At 41.3% G+C, this 25,858-nt stretch overlaps 2 pseudogenes; both read left to right on the forward strand.

The window, feature by feature from the left end:
- Positions 1-9,184, forward strand: part of LOC114498791 — a 52,679-nt pseudogene extending 43,495 nt beyond the window's left edge.
- Positions 9,185-11,426: 2,242 nt separating this feature from the next.
- On the forward strand, positions 11,427-13,496 carry LOC114498792 (annotated as a pseudogene).
- The last annotated feature ends 12,362 nt before the right edge of the window (positions 13,497-25,858 follow it).

Consider the following 25,858-nt stretch of genomic DNA (forward strand, 5'->3'; position numbering starts at 1 on the left):
CATTAGATGCAGAAAAAGGATTTGATAAGGTACAGCACCCATTCATGATAAAAACACTCAGCAAAGTGGGAATAGAGGGAGCATACACCAACATTATAAAGGCCATATATGAGAGACCTACAGCCAACATCATACTCAATGGGCAAAAACTAAAATCTTTTCCACTAAGGTCAGGAACAAGACAAGGTTGTCCACTTTCACCACTTCTATTCAATATAGTACTGGAAGTTTTAGCCACAGTGATAAGACCAGAAAAGGAAATAAAAGGCATCCAAATTGGAAAGGAGGAAATAAAACTGTCATTGTTTGCAGATGAAATGATAGTGTACATAGAAAATTCTATAGACTCCATCCAAAAACTGTTTGATCTAATAAATGAATTTGGCAAAATAGCAGGATACAAAGTCAATATCCAGAAATCAAAGGCATTTCTGTACACTAACAATGAAACAGCAGAAGCAGAAATAAAAAAATTCCCATTCAATATAGCAAAAAGAAAATTAAAATACCTAGGAATAAACCAAACCAAGGAGTTAAAAGACCTGTGTGCAGAAAACTACACAACACTGAAGAAAGAAATCAAGGAAGACACAAACAAATGGAAACATATACCATGTTCATGAATCAGAAGAATTAACATCATCAAAATGTCCATACTACCCAAAGCTATTTACACACTCAATGCAATACCTATTAAAGTACCAGTGGCATATTTCACAAACACAGAGAAAAACACTTCAAAAATTTATATGGAACCATGAATGACTCCAAATAGCTGCTGCAATTTTGAGAAAGAAGAGCAAAGTGGGAGGGATCACAATACCTGGTACCAAACTGTATTACAAGGCCACTGTAATCAAAACAGGCTGGTACTGGCATAAAAACAGGCAGATGGACCAATGGAACAGAACAGAGAGCCCAGAAATAAACCCAAGTCTCTACAGTCAATTAATATTCAACAAAGGGGGCAGTGACATAAAATGGGGTAACAATAGCCTCTCCAGCAAAACGTGTTGGGAGAACTGGACAGCTACATGCAAAAAAAAAAACAAAAAACAAATGAATCTCAAGTACCAACTTACACCATACACAAAAATAAATTCAAGGTGGATAAAAGACTTAAATATAAGCTGTGACACCATTAAAGTCCTAGAGGAGAACATAGGCAGGAAAATCTCAGATATTTCACACAGCAACATTTTTACTGATATGTCCTCTAGAGCAAGGGACATAAAGGAAAGAATAAACAAGTGGGATCTCATTAAAATAAAAAGCTTCTGCACAGCTAAAGAAAACAGTATTAAAAGAAAAAGAGAACCAACTGTATGGGAAAACATATTTGCCAATGATGCCTCAGAACAAGGGTTTAACCTTCAAAATATATAAAGAATTTACATGATTCCACTCTAAGAAGACAAGCAACCCAATTAAAAAATGGGCAAAGGACTTGAACAGACTCTTCTCCAAGGAGGACATACAAAGGATCCAGAGACACATGAAAAGATGCTTAGTATCGCTAGCTATCAGAGTGATGCAAATTAAAACCACAATGAGATACTACTGCACACCAGTCAGAGTGGCCATCATAAACAAAGCAACAAACAACAAGTGTTGGAGAGGTTGTGGAGAAAAAGGGACCCTAGTGCACTGTTGGTGAGATTGCAGAGTGGTACAACCACTATGGAAAACAGTATGGAATTTCCTCAGAAAACTAAAAATGGATCTGCTTTTTGACCCAGCAATTCCACTGCTAGGATTGTATCTTGAAACACCAATCCAAAAGAACCTATGCACCCCAATGTTCATAGCAGCACAATTTACAATAGCCAAGTGTTGGAAGCAACCTAGGTGCCCATCAGTAAATGAATGGATCAAAAAACTCGGGTACATTTACACAATGGAATTCTATGCAGCAGAGAGAAAGAAGGAGCTCTCACCCTTTGTGACAGCATGGATGGACCTGGAAAGCATTATGCTAAGCAAAATAAGTCAGGCAGTGAAAGACAAATAGCATATGATCTCACCTTTAACAGAAACCTAAACAACAAAACAAAGAAACAAGCAAAATATAACCAAAGACACTGAAATAGAGAACAGGCTGTCAGTGACCAGATGGGAGAGGGGAGCGGATTTCAGGGGAAAAGGGAAAGGGTTTACAGGAACAAGTATAAAAGACACATGGACAAAAACTAGGGGGAGTGGAAATGGGAGGGAGTTGGGGAGGGCTAGGGGGTTGGGCTGGGCTGGGAGTAAAAGACACAAAACTGTACTTGAACAACAGTTAAAATAAAAGAAATGTATATAACTTATTGAAGAAGTTATTTTATATCCCTGCCATCAATAGAAAAGCAATACAACTTACCATGTAAAAGGAAACTATATAAATAAGTAGAATGTGGAAAAATAATATAATTCTGTTCTACTTAGACGTGGTAGCCTGACTGAGGCCTATTTTCACCTTGTTAAAAAGGGAGATTACATGATGGCACCAGATTGGCCTCTTCCCTAATAAGAAAAGTTGAAGGAGAGCTGAAAATGGAAACTTTCTCACACTGTGGTTCCTGATGAAGACTTTCTCATCATGTGATTCCATATGATGACGGCTGTGCCCATAAACTGTCTAAGTTACCTCAGTGCCCATGTAAGGCCTCTCCATGCTTCACCGCATGCTTGGTGAGTTCCTGTGCAGACAGTGATTGAGAAATCCAGTGTGCTGGGCCCTGTGCTAAGGACTGGGGATCCAAAGCTGCATTAGATGAAGTCCTTGCCAGTTGAGTGGGGTTGTGTAAAGTCAGGTGCAGGCAAGCACCGAGGCTGTAAGATCATGCAGGAGGCACCTACGCTGGGTAGAAGTCTACCTGAATTCTTTAAGGAATTGCTTTCCAGCCAAGGAGGGTGAAGAAGGGCCTTAGGAAGAGGTGAAAACACAGAAAATCCCTAGAGAAGGCTCTTGCATACTGAGAGGTCTGTGTGTCTGTGTGTGTTTTTGTGGGGAAGGGTAGAAGGGCATGATGGAGGTGGGTTGCAGGAACATGAAGGGCAAGGGGAGTGGGAGTAGCAGTGAGAGGTGGGGCTGGAGAGGAAACAAGGATGAAGGCTGCTGAGTGGTAGATGGTAAGAGGGGCTAGGCTGGGGCAGGGAGGCCCTTGGAAAGAGGTTGCCGGGGTCATCCAGGTATAGGGTCATGGAGGTCTAGCTTAGGATGGCAGTAGAAATGAAGAGGTCGGTTTGGATTAGTCCTCAGGAGGTTGATGGGAGGGATCTGCTCAGGACAAGCCCTTGGGCAGGATGAACCCAGAACCTCTTGCTGGAAGCCCTGAAGAGCTAAAGGGTTTTCCACCACTCCCAACTTGGGCAGGGGTCAATCTCCTTGACCTCTCTCTTTCTCATCCTTCCACCAGCTCGTATGTTTTATCTGTGCCCAGAGGTATGGTGGATTCTACACCTGAGTCACCTGGGCTGTGTAACACAGAAACAACTGAAACTCCTCTCCTCTCTGGTGAAATACTACAAGGAAAAAGTTTGGAATCTGTGGCCCTTCTATGAGGCCACTGCTGTAAGTAAAGGATGTGGTCAGATTTGTTCATCTTTGTATCCTCAGCACCCAGCTCCATGCTGGGCATGTGGGAGGCCCTCAGTAATTATGGTGGGTGAGTGGATGGACGGATGAACAGAACATCTTGCTCATCTTATATCCTATATGCCTAGCCTGGTGCCTAGAACACAGCAGGTGCTTGTCATATTAAGTGAGTAACTGAATGCATGAATGTGGAAGGAGAGAAGGAAAGTAATAAAGAAGAAAGAAGCAATCTTCTTACTTCAGTATCTCCAAGGCTTAGTATACTGCCTGGCACAGAGTAGGAGCTCAACGAATATTTGAATTTGTACAGGAAGGAAGGAAAGAAGGAAGAAAGGAGGGGTGGGGGAGGGAAGGGAAGGATGGATTGGAAGAAAGAAGTAACCTTGCTTACTTTTGTATATCCCTGGGGCCTAGTCAGTGCCTGGCACATAGTAGGTGCTCAGTTCATGTATGTTGGATGTTATTTCATGAATGCTAAATGGATGTTTCCAGGGCCCCCGTTCCCAGGTCAGAGCTACCTTCTGGCTTTCCCCAGGGCTCCTAGGACTGCTAGACAAAGGCTGAATGGCTGGGCTCTGAGACAGTCATGTGGCAGAGGGACTGGGGGACCCACATGGCTGCCCTGGCCAAATGCTCATCAGGGGCCGGCCTATATGGTCACCTGCACTGGATGATACACCAGGACTCCACCATCAGTGATGAGGTATTGGGCAGCTTATCTCAGGGAATGGAGGGAGGGGTGTGAAGGCCAGGATCCGCCCCATCAGGCTGTGGTAGGAATGGTGAAACTGGGTGTCTAGGACCTTGGGACAGAGTTTCACCCCTAGTTTTTGGGTAGAAGGTGACTTTGGAGTCTGACAGTCCTGAGATTGAACTCTAGCTCTACTATTTCCTAGCTCTGGGGCCTTGCTTTCCTCATCTATCAAATGGTAATAATCATTTAGAGAGGAGGTTTGTGTGCAGCTTAAACAAGATAGTGTATATAAAGCGTCTAGTGCAAAACCAGACTTCCATTTATTCAACAAATCCTTATTGAGTGCCTACCACATGCCAGGTACTGTCAGGAATGTCCTGGAATGCCAGGAATACTTCAGTGACCAAGTCAGACATGTCTGTTTTCACAGAATCTCCAATTTAGTGGCCCAAAGCTAAAGTTATTTCTCTTCACTAGTGATGTGCCAGCTATCAATTGCCACAATACTACTGCATAAAAAACAACACCCAAAGGTCAATGACTTTCAACAACACACATTTACTTTCATTCATGAATCTGTGGGTCAGCAGGGAAGTTCTACTCTGAAGGTGAACTCAAAGTTTTGTTGATCTTCATGGGGCTCTTACATGCCTGGGGTGACTCAGCTCTGCTCCATGTCTCATCTTCCAGCAGGCTAATCTGGGTATGTTAGAGTGAACACAGATCATAAAGACAGATATACACAAACTCTTTTTCAATCTCTGCCCTGGCGAATTTGCTAACATCCCATTGACCAAAGCAGGTCTTGTGGCCAAACCTTGCATCAGAGTAGGCAAGAACTAGAAGTTAGAGGGCAAAAAGCACACTTACAGAGAAGGCAGTGAAAAATTGGGTCATTTATATAATCCATTACTCTGACTAAAATGTTAGCCAGAAGTCTCAAGTACAGAGCAGTTAAAGATGGGTTTTCTGGTTACCAGGTTGGGAGGTGGAAGCCCAGGGGCTGGTGTGGCTTCAGGGAACAGGGAATCTGACTCTCCCGCTCCTTTCATTTTACATATAGGAACCTGAGGCCTTGAGAAGGGCCTCGCTCAAGTCAGGAATACAGAGAAAACTAGACTTCCTAACTCCTAGCCCAGCCCAGCAGCTGCTCCTGAGCTTAGTGTAGTTGCCCTGAGTCAGGATGATGCAACAGCACCCATGCTCCTTCCTGCCTCTTTTTCTCTCAGCCTTCCTGGAGCTGCATTTCTGGCCACCAGGCCGTCAGCCTGCACAGCAACTCCAGCAGTGGTACACAGGTGACCTCCCAGCCCAGCCCCCTCTTCAACCCGAAGTAATGGACTTGGATGTCCATCATCTACATGTCACTTATGGTTTATTTATTTTAGCTTTTATACTAGCATTAAAGATTGAGATTTTTACACAAGTAACATATGAATCTAACTCCCTGTAAAAAAATTAAAATATTGCAGAGAAAGCTAATTTTGGCTTTGACCATCCTTGGTCTCTACCTGCCCTCCCTAGAAATAACACTGCTATTACCAGTTTGTTGTGTATCCCTCCAGACCCTTATACATACCTTTACATACACAGACATATGTAGACAATATTCAGAAATATATTAAAAGGCTTGGTAATCTTAAATTTTCTACATAAATACCATTGTATGTATTGTTCCATGACTTTCCATTTCATCCATTGAGAGGAGATGTTGAGTCAATCTTACTTAATATTAAAGAAAAAAGTCAAGTGCAAAACGTGTATACTATGCCACTTTTTGTGTAAAAAGAAGAAATATTAATATGTATGTGTATTTGCATCTGTTTTCAAAACAATGAAAAGATAAAAAGAAACTAATCAAAATAATTACCTGTAGAGTGGGGGTAGGGAAAGAAGCTACATTTCCCTGAATATACCTTCTTTTCCAGTTTTGACTTTGTAGTTATGTAAAAAAGTTTTAATATAATTTAGAGCAATTTAATTAAAAAGAAATTAAAAAATGGAAACATTTGACACTAACAGTAAATCAAGTTGATGACATAACCACATAGAAAAAAAATATTTTAAGTGACATGATCTTCTACAGTCTGTCCTTGATGGGCTATGGCCTAAGGACACATAGAACCAGAGTAAATCTTTCAAGATGTGTTCTGGAGGCTTTACAACAGTACTTAATGTACAGTTAACCCTGGAACCACAAGGAGCTTAACTGTGCAGGTCCACTTCTTTGTGGATTTTTTCAATAAATATTATAGTACTGGCAGTGTATTTTCTCTTACAGTTTTCTCAATAACATTTTCTTTTCTCTAGGTTACTTTATTGTAAGAATACAGTATATAATACATATAATTTACAAAATGAAATAATCTGTTTATGCTATTTGTAAGGCTGGTCAACACTAGGGCATTCATAGATACATCTTTGGGGAGCCAAAAGTTATACTTGGAGTTTTTACTGCTCAGGTGGTCGGTGCCCCAACCCCCACATTCTTCAAGGGACAGCTGTACATCTAACTATTTTTGAAAACTGATCCGTAATAGTCAACCACAGGATATAATATTCTGTGTTTAGTCTGTTCCTTATGTTGTTAACTAATATTTTAGTTTTAAAAATTATGTGCACATAATTTTATATGATGAAAAGTATTCTCCTTCCATTTAAATTCCTTAGTAATCCCTGCACAAAATCAATTGCAATGTTTCCTTGTTTCCTTATGGATTGTTCTATGCATTATAATGCATATAGGTCACTTTTCTATTCTTTACAAATGGGAGCATGCATTACATTTTGTTCTGCCCTACTCTTTTTACTGACTGTAGAGTATTCCATTACATGCATGTTCCATATATATTTTTTAATTCTCACCTGGGGATATGTTTATTGATTTTAGAGAGAGAGGAAGGGAGAGAGAGGAGGAGAGGGGGAACAAGGGAGGGAGGGGGAGAGAGAGAAACATTAGTTGGTTGCCCCTGCATGCATTTGAACTAGAGATCAACCAGGGATTGAACCTGCAACCCAGTCATGTGCCCTGATCAAGGATTGAATCTGCAACCCTTTGGTATACAGGATGACACTCTAACTAACTGAACCACCCAGCCAGGGTGCATGTTCCATATTTGAATCAATGCCCTGTTGATGAATATTTAGGTTACTGCTGGAAGCATCTCCACAGTGTCCATCCTAGTCCATTTGTCTTTGTGCACCTTGTGTGGAGGTGTTTGAGTCTCTGGATGAAGTCAAGCAGGTGCAGGCAGAATGTAGGCTGAAAGAGAAACAGCCCAAGGTCCCCAGTGGGAACCTGGTGAATGGTACCTGTTCTGGGATTCTGTCCATTCTCCCCCCACAATTTCTCCTCTGGCCTCCTGGAGCACTTGAACTTCAGCCTGGGTAGGGATAGTCATGGGTGCCCAGAAGAATGCCTGCCTGGTGATTCGACCCAGGGACAGCAGTGTGGATGATGGGCAGAGCAGCAAGGCCACCACTTCCTGGGATGGGGCTTCCTGTGAGGAGCTGGCTGTGTAGGACAGCTGGGAGAGCATGGATGTAGCTCTGCCTGAGAAGGAGTGCACCCCAATGGAGGGTTGGGGAAGCAGTGATGGGGAGAAGCGTAGTCAGGTGAGTAGTGAGGACAACCTCTCAGAGGGCTCTGAGGTGGAAAGTCTCTACCCTGCCTTGGCTTCTCTGGCCCTGAGCACTTCTGCCAACAACGAGGAGTCCTCTGTTGTCTTCCAGCAGTGTCACCTACCTGGTACATCTCCAGAATTCTTCACTCGGTTTTCTACAGCTGCAGTAGGGAGGGAGTGTACCACAAACCTCAGTTATCCAGATGAGCTCTCTCTGGTTCATTGCATTTCCCCACCATCGGCTAACTGTGGAAACTCATTTGGGGGAGAAGATGATCTAATGCTTGAAGAATACAGGCTTTGCAGTCAAATGGTGCTAGATTCAAAGTGACTAGCTTAGAAAGGTCACTTTATCTTTCTGAGCCTCAGTTTCCCTCTCTATGTTCCTCAGTTGTTTTTAAGATTACTGAGTCAGATCCTCTATCCCTAGCACTCAATCAATAGCAGCCTTGATGATAAGCACCTTGTCTTAAACTCATGTCTAGTATCTTTTAAATATTAGAGCTTGCTTTCTTGCAAACAAAAAGTCCAAGTCAGAAGAGGTCAACTGCAAGGGAGGTTTTCCAAGCTCTGTGTGTCCACTTTTCTTTAAATAACTTGTTATTTCTATTACAGATGTACACGCCATAGTGGAAAGAGTCAAACACTCAGGCAAGGCTAGATACAAATGGCAGACGTCTGTCTCACCTGCTCCCAGATAGCCCTCCCCAGAGTCCAGAGTAGTTATTTATTCCACCCAAATTATCTGTTGAGCGGGGACAGGTCAGTGTTGATCAAACCTGCACATACTCAGTTCCTCTGCTTGCAAAATGTCAGAGCAGGAAACTTACATACCACCTTATTTGCTTAGCCTATTCTACACATGGGAAAAACTGAGGCTCCTGATGGTGAAATGACAGAGCCCAGGTCTCCTAGTTCCTGGCCTGAGCTCTGTCTGCTGCAGCAGGACAGAAGCTCAGAACACTGCTAGCCTGGGATTTTTCTAGAGGGTGGGCAGCACCATGAGCTCTGGCTGATTCTCTTGCCATTTGTGTGCGTGTTGGTGTCTTGGCAGAACCTGTCTATGATGATGTCTTCTCCATCTGGGCAGCTGAACATGTGTTGTCTGCCCATAACATGCAGTTCATCACACTGTCTCTGGTGAAGGTCTACCATGACATCATCTTGGAGAACAACATGGGTTTCATAGACATCACCAAATTCTTTAACGGTACCCAAACGACCAGGTTCTCACCTGAGGGGTGTGGGCTTCTAGAGGGCCCCTTCCTGGGGCCTCGGGAGGAATGAAGATTTACTGAAATGGACATACAGTGAAAGGGATGGAGAGAGTTTCTGCCCACTTTTTGTATTTATGTCTTTTTTTAATGCTACTTTTTAAATTTATCAATTTTGGAGAGAGAGAGAAAGAGAGGGAGAGAGGAGAGGGAGACATTGATTTGTTGTTCCACTTATTTGTACATTCATTGGTTGACTCATGTATGTGCCCTGACTGGAGATCAAACCAGCATCTTTGTTGTATCAGGATGACCCTGTAATCAACTGAGCTACCCAGACAGGGCTTATATCTATTTCTAAATGGCTGAGTTGACTTCCTGTAATGCTGAAGACATATTTTTCTCAGATATCTGGCAGAAGGTGCACAGGTGTTGAAATCAAGCCTGGAGCAAACTCTGGCTCTGCCACTAACCAGCAGTGCCCATAGACAAGTCTCTTTCCCTCTCTCTAAACATCCGCTTTCTCATTTGTGAAACGGGGTAATAGTCTCTGCTTTAGAGGATTGAAGTGCACAGGAAGGAAATTGAAGTAGCATGAAAAAGGCACGGCCTTGGAAATCAGGTAGATACGGATTCTGATCCCAGCTCTTTCACTCAGTAGTTGGGGGACCTTGAGCAAGTGACTTCATGTCTCTGGGCTTCAGATTCCTGGGGGATAAAGAGGTGCTAACATCTCAGTCACAGAGATGTCAAGAGACTTATATGAATAAAGCCCATCATGTGATACCTGCCTCTTATGAGGGGCCTCATAGCTGAAAGCTGTTATTATCATATTGTTTTTTTAAACTAAAGGCAATTTTGAAAAAAAAAGAAGTAGAAAAGAGCCATCTGTAACCCTCCCCTGGAAACATTATTTTTAAAATAGCTTTTTTGTTCTTAAATAATTATAGATGTTTAGAAAAGTTGCAAAGACAATACAAAGTGTTCCTGATACTCTTCACCCAGCTATCCCAATGTTAATATGGTAGCTGATCTCAGTACACTCTTTACAACTAAGAAATTAACACTGATACTTTACTAATAACTAAACTACAGACTATTTGACTTCACCTAGTTTTTACTCCATGTCCTTTTTCTGCTCCAGGAAAACACATTGCATTTAGTGGATTTATTAAATTATTTTTTCCATTTAGACTTTCCCAGTCATGTATATTTTTTTTGTGTTATCACCATTAAAGAATCCAGTTGTATCTAGTTTTCCTTTCACTTAATAGTTTTAAACTGTCTTCTTAAAGTCTGTTTTCAAAACTGTAGAATATACCTCAAGTCATTGTCTAAAACTTACTGAACCATCTAATGGGCATCTAATCTAGACTGGGCATCTAATCTAGACTGTTTTCGGTTTGAGGGTGTGATTAAGAACCCAAAGCAATTCCTGACAGTGTAGAAGTTCTCAAACTCTCTCAGTTCACGGCACCTCAGGCCAAAAATGCCACTTAACAAGTCATTAGCTTCAAACCACTTAATAAGTACTTATCCCCTAACAACTTAGCAGCCATTTGAAAAAAATAATATGCATAAGTCAAAAGAAAATTAAATTTCTACTTCATTTTTACATAAGTACAATTACTAGTGGGATGTGTGCAAAGCACCTGTTGGGCTTTGCATAGCTTCTCAAATGTTGGAATCAGGTTGGACACTACCATCTTTACTTCCTATGCCACAGCGATTTTCATGTAATACTTGCTTTTTATTACAGCAGCTGCTTGCTGGAAATCTAGCTGTGCATAGTAATGAAGTCATTGATAGGAAGGTAATATAGTTTGTGAACTCACTCATGCTAGTGTTCAACAGATGTGGAGTATCGCTGTTTCCCTCAAAAATTTCCTGAGTTCACAGTGGCACTCTGAGGTACCTTAGCACACAGTTCGGGAACCATGGTCTTACTGCCTTTTTCCTCTGCCAAATGATTTCTTTATGATATATGCCTAAGTTTTTAGGATTGGTTGAGGATGGTGGTCACATAGCCCTAGCCCAGCTGGCTCTGTTTACTACAGTACACAGAGGAGGCTCCACAGGCTTTCTTTGTGAATAGGGAGGCCAGGCTGAAAGGGACAACTAGCAGACCTACAACAGTGGCAGTGGCTAGAGATAGCAAGAAGGAAAATCAGTGTGTTGGTCAGGGGGCTCTGGGCTAACCTTCCATTCCAGGACTCACTCATCCATCCTCCCGTCTACCCACCCATTTATTCACTCACCCATTTATTTACCAGCTCATCTATCCTTTAAAAATGTTTTATTAAAGTATAGTTAGCATGCCGTACTATATTAATTTCTGCCATACAACTTTATTGTGTTTTCAGATTGAACTTGCCCATTGGTTTTGCTTGGCTTTTACATGCAGAGCATATTAGGGTTACTTCAGTGTGGGTTAAGAGACTTTACTAAAGTTGTCTTCTGTCATTTTCCATTTTTTCTGCCTCAAGGTGAAGATGTGGAAAACATTTTGGATGACTGGAAGGAATATAAAATGGGAGTATCAATACATGGTGCAATTATTCTTGATAAGACACTTGAAAATGTACTACTGGTTCAACGGTACCTAGCAAAATCAGGCTGGGCATCTAAAATAGGAAAAGTAAATGAAGAAGCAGCACCCTCATGATTTTACTGCTATAATAGTCTTTTAAGAAACTGGTTTTGATAGCAAATGTTATATTTGTAACAATGATTACATTGAACTTTAAATAAGTGACCAGCTTGCTCATTTGTACATCATTCCAGGAACTCCAAAGGACACAAAATTTAACCTGAAAACCAGAAGAGAAATTCAGAACTCTACGTGGTTTTCCACATAGAAATTGCCATGTCGTAGAAATGAAATGACTCCAAAATCCAAACTTGTTTGGCTCCTAACAACTTTTTATGATTATTCCTTTTATCAGCCCCTTAGAGGGCTGGCTTTCTCAAAGATTTGGAGATTCCTGACTGTGACAACGGATTTTCTTCAGCTAGTAGTGCTAGTGAATGAGTGGGGTTCCACTGCCTGCAACCACCCATAGGCAAATTCCAGAGGCAGAGATTTGGTAGAGAAAAGGAAAGAGGTCTTTTATTCAAAAGCTGCACAACCTGGGATGGCAGGCTCCTGTCTCAAAGCCTCCAGAAAACCCAGAGGAAAACCCTGCCACTCTCTGCCGGACCAGTCCCAGGCTGCTGCCAGAGTTCCTTCTCCCATTCAAAATTTCCTTTGGGAATTGCAGGCGACCCTGAGTCATCCTCCAAGCAGCTCACCTTCTCTCACAGCCACCGTCAGGCCTCAAGCTCCCTCCTTTTTGGTGCCACCACTGGCCACGTGGCTTCCAGGGCCAGCCGGTTCTGCAAGCTCACAGCCCACATGTCAGTTTGATGGGCCCAAGAAAAAGCCTGTCACCCCCTTCTCTCAGTTTATATCAGCTACCACTGTGGCCTAGGGTTGGTGCTCCAACATCTGCACACTTTGGAATCTGTAGTTCCTTCCCCCGAACCAATCCCGTCTTTTCCCAGTCTAGACTGACAAGTTTTCACTGGTTGGAAGGGTGTAGGAGGGCTTTTCCCTTAGCCAATCACCCTCCTCAGCCTTGCGCATGCTCAGCGCAACTTCCTCTTGCTGGGTTCTCCCTGGAGGTGGGGGAATCTGTCCACCTGCACTCACTTGGTTACCTGGGCAACATGGCACTTCCCCTGCGACCCCTCCCATTCTCTCCCATTCCCGCCCTGGCCAGGCCACCATACTGGCCAGGTTACCGGTTTCAGTATCTCACAAGCTAAACTCACTGTGGAAAAAGGGAGTCAAACCACATGCCCGCACAATCAGCAGTTTTTTTCTTAAAGTTTCTTTTGGTGACCAATGGGGAAAGCACAGGCAACCACTGCAGCAAAATCCATATGATAATTATTCTGAAATGTCTGATCTTTTAAAAGCAAGGAATCAAATTATGAGGGGAAATGCCAGCAAACAGTATCAAGACTCACCTAATCAAAAGAAAAGAACAAATGGGGTCCGCAGTCAGCCAGACAGAGTCCCTTGATAAGATTAAAACAAACAAACAAAAAACTTCATCTATAGGAACTTCAGGATAATTTTGAAACACATGCATATGACTTACCTACCTCTGGTGAAGACCAGTTGCTAGAACATACCTAGGGACAGTCTGTGGCATGTAATGGACATTGCAAGTTCCCCTTTTTATCCAGAGCCTTTCTGAGTTTCAGGTGTGACCAGAATGCTATAATGAAAATCTTGGGCCTCTGATAGTGGCAGATGTTTTGTGGAAGTCCCAGGATCAGAAACCTGTTGCATTTGAGTGGGTGTCTCTCTCTGAGCCTTGCCCTTCTCAGGTATTCTAAAGAAACACAAGGAGTTAATGATGTCTCTGAAGGGATTGTTCTCTGTACAGGAGACAGAGTGGAAATAAATATGACTTTGAACTATAAATGCACTGTACAATGAAGTACAGACAAGTTATAAACTTTTCTGTAGATATGCCTTTTCAGTGTTTGGCTAATAAATTTAAGTTGCTTTTCATGAGGGTGTTTGCTTCTCTGTGGTTTTTATTTTATACTGTGATCAAGAAAACAATATTTGACTTAACAAGTAGCCAAGTCAATGGGACTGCTTCATCTACCCATTTCAGGGATTTTGATAAGAGTTTCCTTATATTGAAACTTTAAAAGAAACTTAAACAACTGTTAAATGAACAGAAGAGCTGAAATGTCATGGAGATCAAGATAGCAGGCCATCAACTTGGGTGGCCTTTTGCACATTTCTTTGTTTCTAACCACTTAGGTTCTTTAATCCTCCCCTGATTGAAATTTTGTTGAAAAGTTTTATTTAGAGCCAGCATCTGCTATACAATGTTCATGTTAAAAATGAACTCTTAGCAGTTCATGAAAGGACACAGTAATCAGCCTGGAGAGTGACTGAGTTGGTTAGATGGGGAGTTGCTGCTCTAATTTTGCGTTGTGCCAAATGCAGTCCCTAAACCTGTGAGACCTGGAGAGAGGGTAGCAGAGGGCATGGAGGCCAGAACCCAGCAACTGCTTAGGTACTGTCTTCACCATCCTGCATCAGCCCTTTGGTGTTGTGCCGTGATTTTGTTCTTGTGAAATTTTTTCTATATTATGGTTGTTTATGGAATACTAACATTATTAGGTTTTACATGGCATCTCAGTGTTGATCTCTGGAAACTGATGTCATAGTTGGTTCCCATTCACAGTAGCAGAGACTGACCTGCTTTTATTAGCACACTGAGGCCCCTGGACGATGGAGCAAGAATGGAAGGGATGTGCAGCTTACCCAAGTACTAATAAAGTGTCTCTCTAGGGGAGGGTTAGAACATGAAAGAATATACATAACTCACTCCTAGGAGTGTGTTTTGCTCTTTCAGGGTTCTTAAATCCAAAAAAGGACGGCAGAGGGTATTTTAAGAAGGACTTCACCTATAATGGAGAACAGTTACCAGGGCTTTAAGGGGGGCATCAGTGTTTGGGTGGCTTCTGACCTCAACTCAGTACAGTGTGTTTCTTTGTTGGGGGTGGGAAGTGTGAGGACATGTATGTGGATGCACATGTCATGTGGGTTTTAAAAGTAATATCTTAACATGTGGTATCCACAAAATATCTCTCTGCTTATAAATGTTGTTATGGGAATCTTTATTTTATATAGATAGCCTATTTAATAGGAGTTCTGTGTAAACCCATGAGACTGTCAAAAGAAATGCTATTGTAAGGGATTCACTTGGTATTACTTCGCTTTAGCTTTTAAATGGTTTGATTTTAAAGGACAAATTATATTTATTAATAAAAGTGTCACCCTCTTGGTGCTAAGTAGAGTTCATGAATACAGCATTGCATTTAGAATTAGATTATTTGCAATCCTATATCTTTAAATGTGACAAATTTGTGAACCCTTTTGTGAATTTATATATATATATATATATGTATATATATATTTAAATTCCAGTTTACATTCAGTATTATTCTGTAGTTGTTTCAGAGGTATAGCAAAATGGTTAGATAATCATGTACTTTACAGAGTGGTCACCCCTGCTGCTTGAAGCACCCACCTGGCCTCACACATACTACTATATTCCTCATGCTCTAACTGCATCTCTGTGGCCATCATGTAACTACTGATTTGTACTGTTTAATCCTTTCACCTTTTTCACCCAGCCCCCAAACCCTCTCCCCTCTGACAGCTGTCTGTTCTTTGAATCTATGAGTCTATTTTTATTTTGTTTGTTTATTTATTTTGTTCATTAGATTCCACATATAAGTGAAGTCATATGGTATATGTCTTTCTCTGTCTGACTGACTTCACTTAGCTTAAGACCCTCTAGGTTCATCCATGATCTTCTAAAAGCTAAGATTTTTTTAAAAATGAATTACACAACTGTGTTTGGAAGCTCTTAATAGTTCTTACCAGAAATACAGATGCTTTGCTTGGGCTTCCTTGAGTCACGTTTAAAAAAATTTTAAAATATATATATATTTATTGTGAACCAAAGCATCACAGGTTCGATTCCCAGTCAGGGCACATGCCTGGGTTGCAGGCCATGGGCCCCAGCAACCGCACATTGATGTTTCTATCTCTCTCTCTCTCCCTCCCTTCTCTCTCTAAAAATAAATAAATAAAACCTTAAAAATTTAATATATATATATTTATTGATTTTATTTAAAAATGTTTAAAAACCATTTTTTGTTTTCAGTTATAGTTGACATACATATTATATTAGTTTCAGGTGTATACCCAATGATTAGACATTATATAACTTAATAAGTGATCATCTTGATAAATCTCCTACCCATCTGACAGTATACATAGTTATTAGACTATTATTTACTATATTCTCTATGCTGTACTTTACATCCCCATGACTATTCTGAAACAACCAATAAGAAAGAAGAAGGGGGAGAGAGAGAGAGAGAGAGAGAGAGAGAGAAACATTGATGTGAGAGAAACATTGACCAGTTGCCTCCTATAGGTGCCCTGACCAGGAATTGAACCCACAACCTAGGTATGTGCTCTTACCAGAAATCAAATGCAATTCTTTTGGTGCACAGGACAATGCTCCAACCAACTGAACCACACCAGGAAGAGCTTTGAGTCATATTTACAGTTGGCCCCAGCATTCCAGATTTTTGTTTGCCTGACAGGTAAATAATTTTCACTTGTTTACTGTAACCTAGAAACCATTTAGTTTTTAGTAATTTTGTATGTTTTTTCTTTTTCAAGTGAGTGCTGTACTATGGTTAGTCTTTCTGGTTCCTAGAGCTGGACTTTCTAGCTCTTAATACTAAGGCAAAAGAGATTAGTTTTCAGAAGTATGTCTTCTAATGGTGTTGAGCCTTTTCTGGAACCAACAAAGGATCTCTCTTCAATTACTCTGGTTAACCATAGTTCAATGTCATTGCTGTTGTGCTGCTTTAATGCACTGAAGAACAAAATAAGGGGTCTTGATAATCTGAGATTCTAGCTATCTCAATGATTTGAGATAAAAAATGTTAAAAGATGTGAGTTAAAGTTTATGTGTGTGTTGTTACTTAAGTCTGCAGAAAATGTGTTACGTCGATGTTCATGCTTTATGTACATCTGCTATACTTATTCCTCAGACCTGTGTATTAGTTTCTCAGTGTTCAGGTTTCCTTGAGAAAGGCCATCTTAGCCTTCAAACTGAATTTCTCCTTGGAGAAATTTTAACATGCTTTGAAGAGATCAAGTGATAAAGGAGTGTGCTGAATATGCAATAATGTATTTCTTCGTGCTATACTTTAAGAAGCTAGACAGGAAGAGTAGCTGTGTTGGCTTCATTATGTTTACATCTTTGAGAGACAAATAGATCTTTGAATTTACTTTTTAAATGTTCCTATATTCCAACCTCCCTCATCTGAGGTGTACAAGTGAGGATACCTGTGCTACTGGAAGCATGGGCCCAGGACCAGTGAGTATGCAAGGCAAGCCCATCCAGCGTGGGAAGGCTGGACACCTGGTCCACAGCCAATTCTCCTTGTAGCCCTGAAGGTCAGGATAGAGGGCAGAGGAGAGGGCGGTGACTGTGAGGGTACTTTTTAAAAATGAACTGCCTGAGAAATCCCAGTGTTCCAGTGGGATATATTTTTCTGTCTTCAGCAGTAAGGGACAATTGAAAGATAAATTAATGGAATTTTTTGGAAAATGAAGTTAGATATGTTTGCATGCTCAATTTTGTGGTACAGGCAGTCCACCCCTAGTACAAAGTTTCTAATAGTGCTCCTGGAATCGTGGAGTCTTGTGGGAGTCAGGGTCCCCCCCTTGGTGTAGAGGAGGAGGAAAGACTTTTTAAAAAACAATGTTTTATAATATGTCTCCATAATTTCTTGTCTTTATTACTGACATAACCTCCCAAGACCTAAGTGATCATATTCTTCCCTGGTTTTGTGCTCTTCCAATTTCTTGTGCACACTGTGGCCATGATGAACTTTCTGAAGAACAACTCTGATCATGTGATGTCCCCTTAAAACCCTGAATGTCCACCTGTAGCCTTTGGGATTTTATCATTAAGGGTTTTGTTAGGAAACAATTTACTCCAGATGGTTCAAAGGAAGAGACTTTTAATGAAAGCACTATTTGCAGAGGCACAGATAGGGTTAAGGAAGGATGCAAGGAATGGGAAGCCACCCAGACATTAGCCTGGGTGGAAGCTGTTTCACCCCAGGGCTGAGGGATGAGGAGAAGGAATAGAGTTACTGGCCCTCAGTGAGAGCTGAAGCTTCGCTGCAGATAAGACACCAAAGCAGGAAGTGGGGGAGAAATACCACCACCTTTGCTCCTTCCTGTTCACAGACATCCCTCTGCAGCTGCCTATTATCCAAACTGTATGAGAAACCAGCCCGCAGCGGTCAGCTTGTTAGGGCACAAAGCAGAGCAGAATAGATAGAAAATGGATCTGGGCAGGAGTGGTGGAGGGATATGGCCATCGATGCATCATTGGTACAGGGATTATTAAAAATAATATTTAGGTTGCTAAACAGTATTGTTGAGTTGGCCAAAAAAATTTGTTTACTTTTTTTCTGTACGATGGCTCTAGTAGTGCTTAGTTGCTTTTAACTTCATTAGAAACAATTTTGTTAGATTGTATTATGACAGCTGTCATATCAATGTGTATTTTAAAAAAGTTTTCAAAATTTGTGAATTTTGTGCAGCCATTTTAATATCGAAGATGGAAGAAAATATGTAACATTTTCAGCATATTATGTTTTATTATTTCAAGAAAGGTTAAAATGTAACTGAAGCTCAAACAAAGGTTTGTGCATGAAGAAGCTGCTGTGACTGATTGTGTGAAAAGTAGTTTGCGAAGTTTCTTGGTACTATTGTTACAGAACAGAGCCAAGGGGGGTATAATATACTATTACCGAAAAGACTCCCCTACTAGGTTCGCTGTGCCTGCTGCCAGAGGAAAGATGTCTCTCAATGCCAGAGATTTGTGAAAAGGAAATGAAATGAAATGTTTACTTAAAGCTATACAGACTTAAAGTAGTGACCTAATGTCTTCATTAAAATATCAAAGTCCTTTAGGATACCCACAGACCCACACAGTCCTTCCTTCTCCCTCTGCCCTAATTTGGGGTACTGTATCTCAGGAAAAGAAATAGATTCAGGCTCCTGGCACCATCAGCTGTGTCACTCTCAGGATCTCCAGCTTCAGATCCCAGTTAATCCAAAGTCATGTGGCACCTTCTCATGGCCTACTGGCAAGAGTCCTTTCACCCTTCTTCCAGGCAAAGTCTCTCCTGCTTCCTAGGTCATGTGGCCAAAGAGAGCACCCCAAAGCCACGTGGTCCTCTTCTACCAAAGCTGCAGGGGTCCCTACCCTGGCCAAAGCCGAGTGGTTCTTCCCTACCAAAGCTGTGGTGTCTGGGTTTAAATCCCTGCGCCAGTCTTCCTCTGTGCCCCCACTTCTGACTCTTCCTACAATCAGTTACACCTGCCAGCATTCCTGTATTATTCCAAGTTTACTGGGCTGCCATCGTAAGTCTGGGCAGGTGTGGCCCCATGTCATGGAGCCAATCTTCTCTAAGCTTTCACACAGGCGCTGTAACTTGGGGGACCTTCCCCCCAGTTACATTTTGGGTGGAAGTCACTTCCATCCCCCTGGCTCAAAGCATGGCCACAGCTATTTAATGTACCTATAACATATCTATGAAACCAGTTAAAGGTCATAGATATGTTAAATGACTATGCTGGAGGTTAGCTGCAAAGCCATTCCTGTACAAAACAGCTCTGCATGTTCCTGCTCCATGTGTCCCTTCCCCCAACCCACACCTGTCGGGGGAAGGGGTGAGGACATCCTAATATTTCCTGGACACCTTGAGTTCTGGACCCCATTCCAAATCCCTATTTGGGGCCCCCCTCTTGGCTGTACACTGTTACAGAATGATGTCCAACCAACTGAGTCACACTGGTCAAGACCCAGAATCCAGGATTTTAATAACTTCTTTTTTTTAATATATTTTATTGATTATGCTATTACAGTTGTCCCATTTCCCCCCTTCACTCCCCTCCACCCTGTACACCCTTTCCCACCCATATCCCTCCCTTTAGTCATGTCCATGTGTCATACTTATAAGTTCTTTAGCTTCTACATTTCCCATACTATTCTTATTCTTCCCCTATCTATTTTCAACCTACAATCTATGCTACTTATTCTCTGTATCTTTTCCCCCTCTCTCCTCCTCCCACTCCCCTGTTGCTAACCCTCCATGTGATCTTCATTTCTGTGGTTCTGCTCCTGTTCTAGTTGTTTGCTTAGTTTCTTTTGGTTTTGCTTTAGGTGTGGTTGTTAATAATTGTGAGTTTGCTGTCCTTTTACTATACATGTCATTTCTTTATCTTCTTTTCTTAGATAAGCCCCATTAACATTTCATAAAATAAGGGCTTGGTAATGATGAACTCCTTTAGCTTGACCTTATCTGAGAAGCACTTTATCTGCCCTTCCATTCTAAATGAAAGCTTTGCTGGATAGAGTAATCTGGGATATAGGTCCTTGTCTTTCATGACTTGGAATACTTCTTTCCAGCCCCTTCTTGCCTGTAAGATCTCTTTTGAGAAATCAGCTGACAGTCTGATGGGAACTCCTTTGTAGGTTACTGTCTCCTTATCTCTTGCTGCTTCTAGGATTCTCTCCTTCATTTTTACCTTGGCTAATGTAATTATGATGTGCCTTGGTGTGTTTCTTCTTGGGTCCAACTTCTTTGGGGCTCTCTGAGCTTCCTGGACTTCCTGGAAGTCTATTTCCTTTGCCAGAATGGGGAAGTGCTCCTTTATTATCTGTTCAAATACATGTTCAATCTGTTGCTTTTCTTCTTCCCCTTCTGGTACCCCTATAATTCGGATGTTGGAACGTTTAAAGATGTCCTGGAGGTTCCTAAGCTTCTCCTCATTTTTTTTGAATTCTTATTTCTTCATTCTTTCCTGTTTGGTTGTTTTCTTCTTCCTTCTGGTCCACTCTATTGTTTTGAGTCCCAGTTTCCTTCCCATCACTATTGGTTCTCCGTGCACCTTCCTTCATCTCTTTTATGGCACCTGCATTTTTTTATGTAATTTGTGCCCAAAATCAACCAATTCTGTGAGCTTCCTGATCACCAGTGTTTTGAACTGTGCATCTGATAGATTGGCTATCTCTTGGTTGTTCAAAAGGATGAGCCCTGGGGCATTGATGTGTTTTTCTGTTTGAGACAGGTCTCTCTCTCCCTCTCTCTCTCTCTCTTTTTTTTTTGGTCTGGTCGCTCCTGTTATGGTGAGGGGCGGAGCCTTAGGTGTTCACCGGTCTGAGCACCCCAGTCGCTAGATTGTGACATTGTATGTGGGGGTGAGGGGGAACAATGGCAGTAGCTTCGCTCTCCTGGGACCTCAGTCCCTTCCCTGGGATCCTGGGCTGCACGCTCTGCCCCAGTCCACAATCTCCACCTCACTGGGTCTGCCAGCGGCCACTTGCATACTCAGGGGTCCACCTGCTGTGACCCTGCGTGCCCTGGATGCCTTACGCACTCCCGGTTGCCCTATGTGCCCAGTTCTCCCTGTTCTCCACGAGCCTCGACCCACACCCGGCTGCTCCTCTCAGCCCCTCCTATCAGTCTGGAGGAACGGGTCTACTTCAACTTCTTGGCTGTCCGACTTCCATTCAGATAAATTCTCTATCAGTTCTGGGTATTATTCTGCCTCTAAATTATTGTTGTTCTAATCTTGGTTGTGTGTGGAGGTACGGTGTATCCACCTATGCCTCCATCTTGCCGGAAGTTCTCCTAGACTTCTTTATACCAACTTATTTCTCCTTATAGCATTTTTACTTCCCATTCCCTTCTTGGCAGGAAGTTACTTGCCAGACACTAATGAACATTAGTAGGAATTTCTATGGTACCCTAACACTGCCACCTGGTGGTGAAAATGAGGCAGTTTCCAACTTTCTGGCAAAAGTTGCATTGCATTGAATGATCACTGGCCTTTCCCTCTAACTATACCAACACTGTCAAGAAATTGTGAATTCTGCTTGATCTTGCTTTGAGCCAAATATGTCATATGTGAAAAAATAAGAACGGAGCAGCACAAATTTTGAGCTGTTCTGAAAGGATCTAAATTTTGCTACCCCTAAAGTGATCTAAATTTTACTAATTAAAAGATGTAACCCACCGCAGAAAACATGAGTGTTTATTTTGTGATACTATATATTGAACAGCTTTATATTTTTGAAACCTATGTGTTTTTAAGACCTAACCTGGTTGTCTCCTATTTTGAAGAACTGGTTTCTCCTGATATCCTTGCTTCGGTGACTCATTCAGACACCATTTCTTCTGCTGTTCAAGCTCAGGATTTAAAAAAAGCTCAAGATTAATTAGCAATTATTAACCATTAACTGCTGTTTGAAAGAAAAATGGAGAAGCTGGTTCTGTTGCTTTTCCATCTCTGGGTGTGCTGTTTCCTAGGCCTTCATTTGGCACTTTTCTACAGTTTGTGTCCACCATTCGGTGTGTCTTACTACAAGTTTGGATGTCAAGTGGCATGACATGCTCAACAATAAGCTAGAAAAAATCATATTGAAATTGACTAATTTTAGAGCTGAAAGACACTTTAGAGCTTATGTAGTCTAGATCACATATGTGTTTGTATTCACAAGGGAACAAGTTGAAATCTTGGAGGAAAGGGATGGCTGAACTGACTTTTGGAGGGTGATGGTCCTAATCAGAAAGTATTCATCATGGCTCACTGTAACCTTCAAGGACATGACCAATGTGGGGAGTGGGCACTGAGCCTGAGCCAGGGTGGAAGGGGCAGCAGAACATTGATTGACAGCTTTAATGATTCATTTTTGTATGGACCAAATGCTTTCAACCACAACATCGGCATACTGCCAGTAATATGTTACTAATAATTATAGTACCACTGTTTACACATGCTTTCCCTCAGACAATTTCAAACTAAGTAAGAAGTTGCAAGTACAGCACAAAGAACCTTCCCCCTGCAGATGTAAGTTGCCAACCTGATGTTGCATCATCCCTTAATACTCTCCTGTGTATTTCCCACAAACAAGGACATTCTCTGAGATCACCTCAATTCAACCATTGAAATCAAGAAACTAACACCAGTATATGGCTGCTATCTAGTCCTCAGACCCCACCCAAGATTGGTCAGATGTTTTAATAATTTTTTTAATAGAAAAAAGGGCTCTTCAGAATGAAACAGTGCCTTTACTATTTAAGTCTCTGTAGTCTCTTTCATTTTAGAGTAGTTCCTCAGTCTTTTTTGACTTTCATTACCTTGAGACTTAAAGTATAAAGTTATTTTATAGAATGTTTTTGCATGATGCTTCCTTATAATTAGGTTCAGATTACACATCTTTGGCAGAAATATTACAAATGTGATGCTGTGTTCATTTCACTGTATCTGAGTAGGTGGTATGAAATTTCAGTTTGTCCCGTTATTGACAATGTTCATATTGATCATTTGATTTAAGGTGGTGCTTGCATGCAGTGTAATGAGTGAGCATTTTGTGGGGGACATACAGTGGTACCTTGATACTGGTCGTAAATTCATCCTGGAACTCCTAGTAAGTGCCAGAATTGATGAATACTGAAAGAAGAAACATTTTCTCTTGTGTGGCATGTTATGACTCATACAAATTCTAGCAAGTGCCATGAGTCCTGAGCAAGTGTTGGGGCTGAAACAATTTTTTATCTTCAAAATGTGATGAGTACAGGGTTTGATGAGTTCTGAAGTTGATGAGTACCAAGGTATGACTATGCTTTGAAACTATGTAAATTCCATACCTCATCAAAATGTCAATTTATTCTTTTATATTAGTGTGGACTCATGGTTTCCTATTTATCGAGTAGGTTATAACCCATCACTACAATTATTTATTTTGATGCTCAAATTGTCCCACATTGGGCCAGTGTGGTCCACTACAAGCTGGCCTGTAATACAGGATCGGACAGAAGTAATGCCTATTTGAGCATAGTTGGTAGGGTAATAGTATGGGTGTAATAATTTATAGTTTTAAGTTGAACATTTCCCCTAAAATGTCATATGGTGTGCTTGAGTATGATATTGTTATGTTACAGAATTACTTGCTTATGATTTTGTAATAAAAGATTTTATAATAAAAAGAGGCTTTATATATTTATTTATTTATTTATTTATTTATTTATTTATGTTTTGTGCCAGATGATGCTGAGCTAATCTAGTTTTTTACCTGTTCTGGCCAGGGAATTAGCCATTTTTTCAAGAAGTTCTGTTTTCTTTCCTTTTCTTTTTTTTTTAAATTTTTGTAAGATTTTTTTTGAGCCACCCTGATGACAATTGCTGGGAAGCAAAATTCAAATGCTCCTTAGAATGGTAGTTTGCATTTTCTTTTATGAATTTTTGATTTAAAAAAATTAAAAATTATATTTTATTCATTATGCTATCACAGTTGTCCTGATTTTTCCACTGCCCCCTCCACCCAGCAACCCCCACTTCCTCAGGTGACCCCTACACCATTGCTCATGTCTATGGATCAGGCATGTAAGTTCTTTAGCTACTTCATTTCCTATATTGTACTTTACATCCTCATGGCTATGCTGTAACTACCTATTTGTACTTCTTAATCTCCTCACTTCCTCACCCATTCCCCGACACCTGCCTCTCATCTGGCAACCATCAAAACCCTCTCTATACCTATGAGCCTGTCTCTGTTCTTGTTTACTTAGTTTATTTTTAAATTCAATTGTTGTTAGACATGTATTTATTGCCATTTTATTGCTCATCATTTTGATCTACTTCTTTTTCTTAAATAAGTCTCTTTAACATTTCATATAACAATGGTTTGGCGATGATGAGCTCCTTTATTTTTTTCTTGCCTGGGAAGCTTTTTATCTGCCCTTCAATTCTAAATGATAGCTTTGCTGGGTAGAGCAATCTTGGCTATAGGTCCCTACTTTTCATGACTTTGAACATTTCTTGCCAATTCCTTCTAGCCTGCAAAGTATTTTTAGAGAAATCAGCCAACAGTCTTAAGAGAACTCCCCTGTAGGTAACTAACTGCTTTTCTCTTTCTGCTTTTAAGATCCCCTCTTTATCTTTAACCTTTGGCATTTTAATTATGATGTGTCCTGGAGTTGGCCTGTTTGCATCCATCTTATTTGGGACTCTTTGTGCTCCCTGGATGTGCAGGTCTATTTCTTTGACCAAATTTGGGAAGTTTTCTTTAATTATTTTTTTCAGATATGTTTCCAATGTCTTGCTCTTTCTCTTCTCCTTCTGGCACCCCTATGATGCAAATTTTGGACCTCTTGAAGTTGTCCCAGAGGCTGCTTATACTATCCTCAATTTTTGGATTCTCTTTTCTTCTTGTTATTCATCATATTGGTTGTTTTTTGTTTCCTTATGTTCCAAATCATTGATTTGACTCTTGGCATCATCCACTCTACTGTTGTTTCCCCATAAATTGTTCTTTATTTCTATTACTGTATCCTTCATTTATGGCTGAATCTTTTTTTATGCTGTGGAGGTCCTCACGAAGCTCCTTGAGCATCCGTATAACCAGTGTTTTGAACTCTGCATTTGATAGATTGTTTATCTCCATTTTGTTTAGTTATTTTTCTGGGGTTTTCATCTTTTTTTTTTTTTTTTCATTTGGGCCATGTTTCTTTGTCTCCTCATTTTGGCAGCCTCCCATGTGTTTGTTTCTATGTATTAGGTAGCGTTGCTTTGAGTCTGTGTCTTGGTAGTGTGGCCTAATTTTTTAGCTGTCCTCTAGGGTCCAGTGGCACAGCTTCCCCTGCCCTCCAAGCTGGATAATCAAAGTGTCCGCTTCGTGTAGGCTGAGTATACCCTACTCTTGTGGTTGAGTGTTGATTGCTGTTGGCACATCAATAGGAGGATTTACCCACCAGTCAGCTGCAAAGTTGGCTGTGACAACTGACCACCAACCTCCACCATCTGTGGAGGATCAGCTGTGCAGGGATAAGGTGGTGGTGCTCTGGCATGGTCTGTAGCTGTCTACTGGGTGTGCCGTCCCTGGGATTTCTTGGGTGGTGCAGGCCAAGGTCAGCCCCCACCTGTGTTTTGCCTGGGGCCACCCTGCCTGAGCTATAAAGCAAGCTGAGATGGCTGCTACTTGTGCTGGGCTTGGAGATCCTAGGTGAAGCCAAGTTATGAATCTAGGCTGGCTGCTGATAGTGCCAGGTGTGGGGACTC

The sequence above is a fragment of the Phyllostomus discolor genome, chromosome 6 (assembly GCF_004126475.2).
Source record: "Phyllostomus discolor isolate MPI-MPIP mPhyDis1 chromosome 6, mPhyDis1.pri.v3, whole genome shotgun sequence".
In the NCBI taxonomy this organism is placed as follows: domain Eukaryota; kingdom Metazoa; phylum Chordata; class Mammalia; order Chiroptera; family Phyllostomidae; genus Phyllostomus; species Phyllostomus discolor.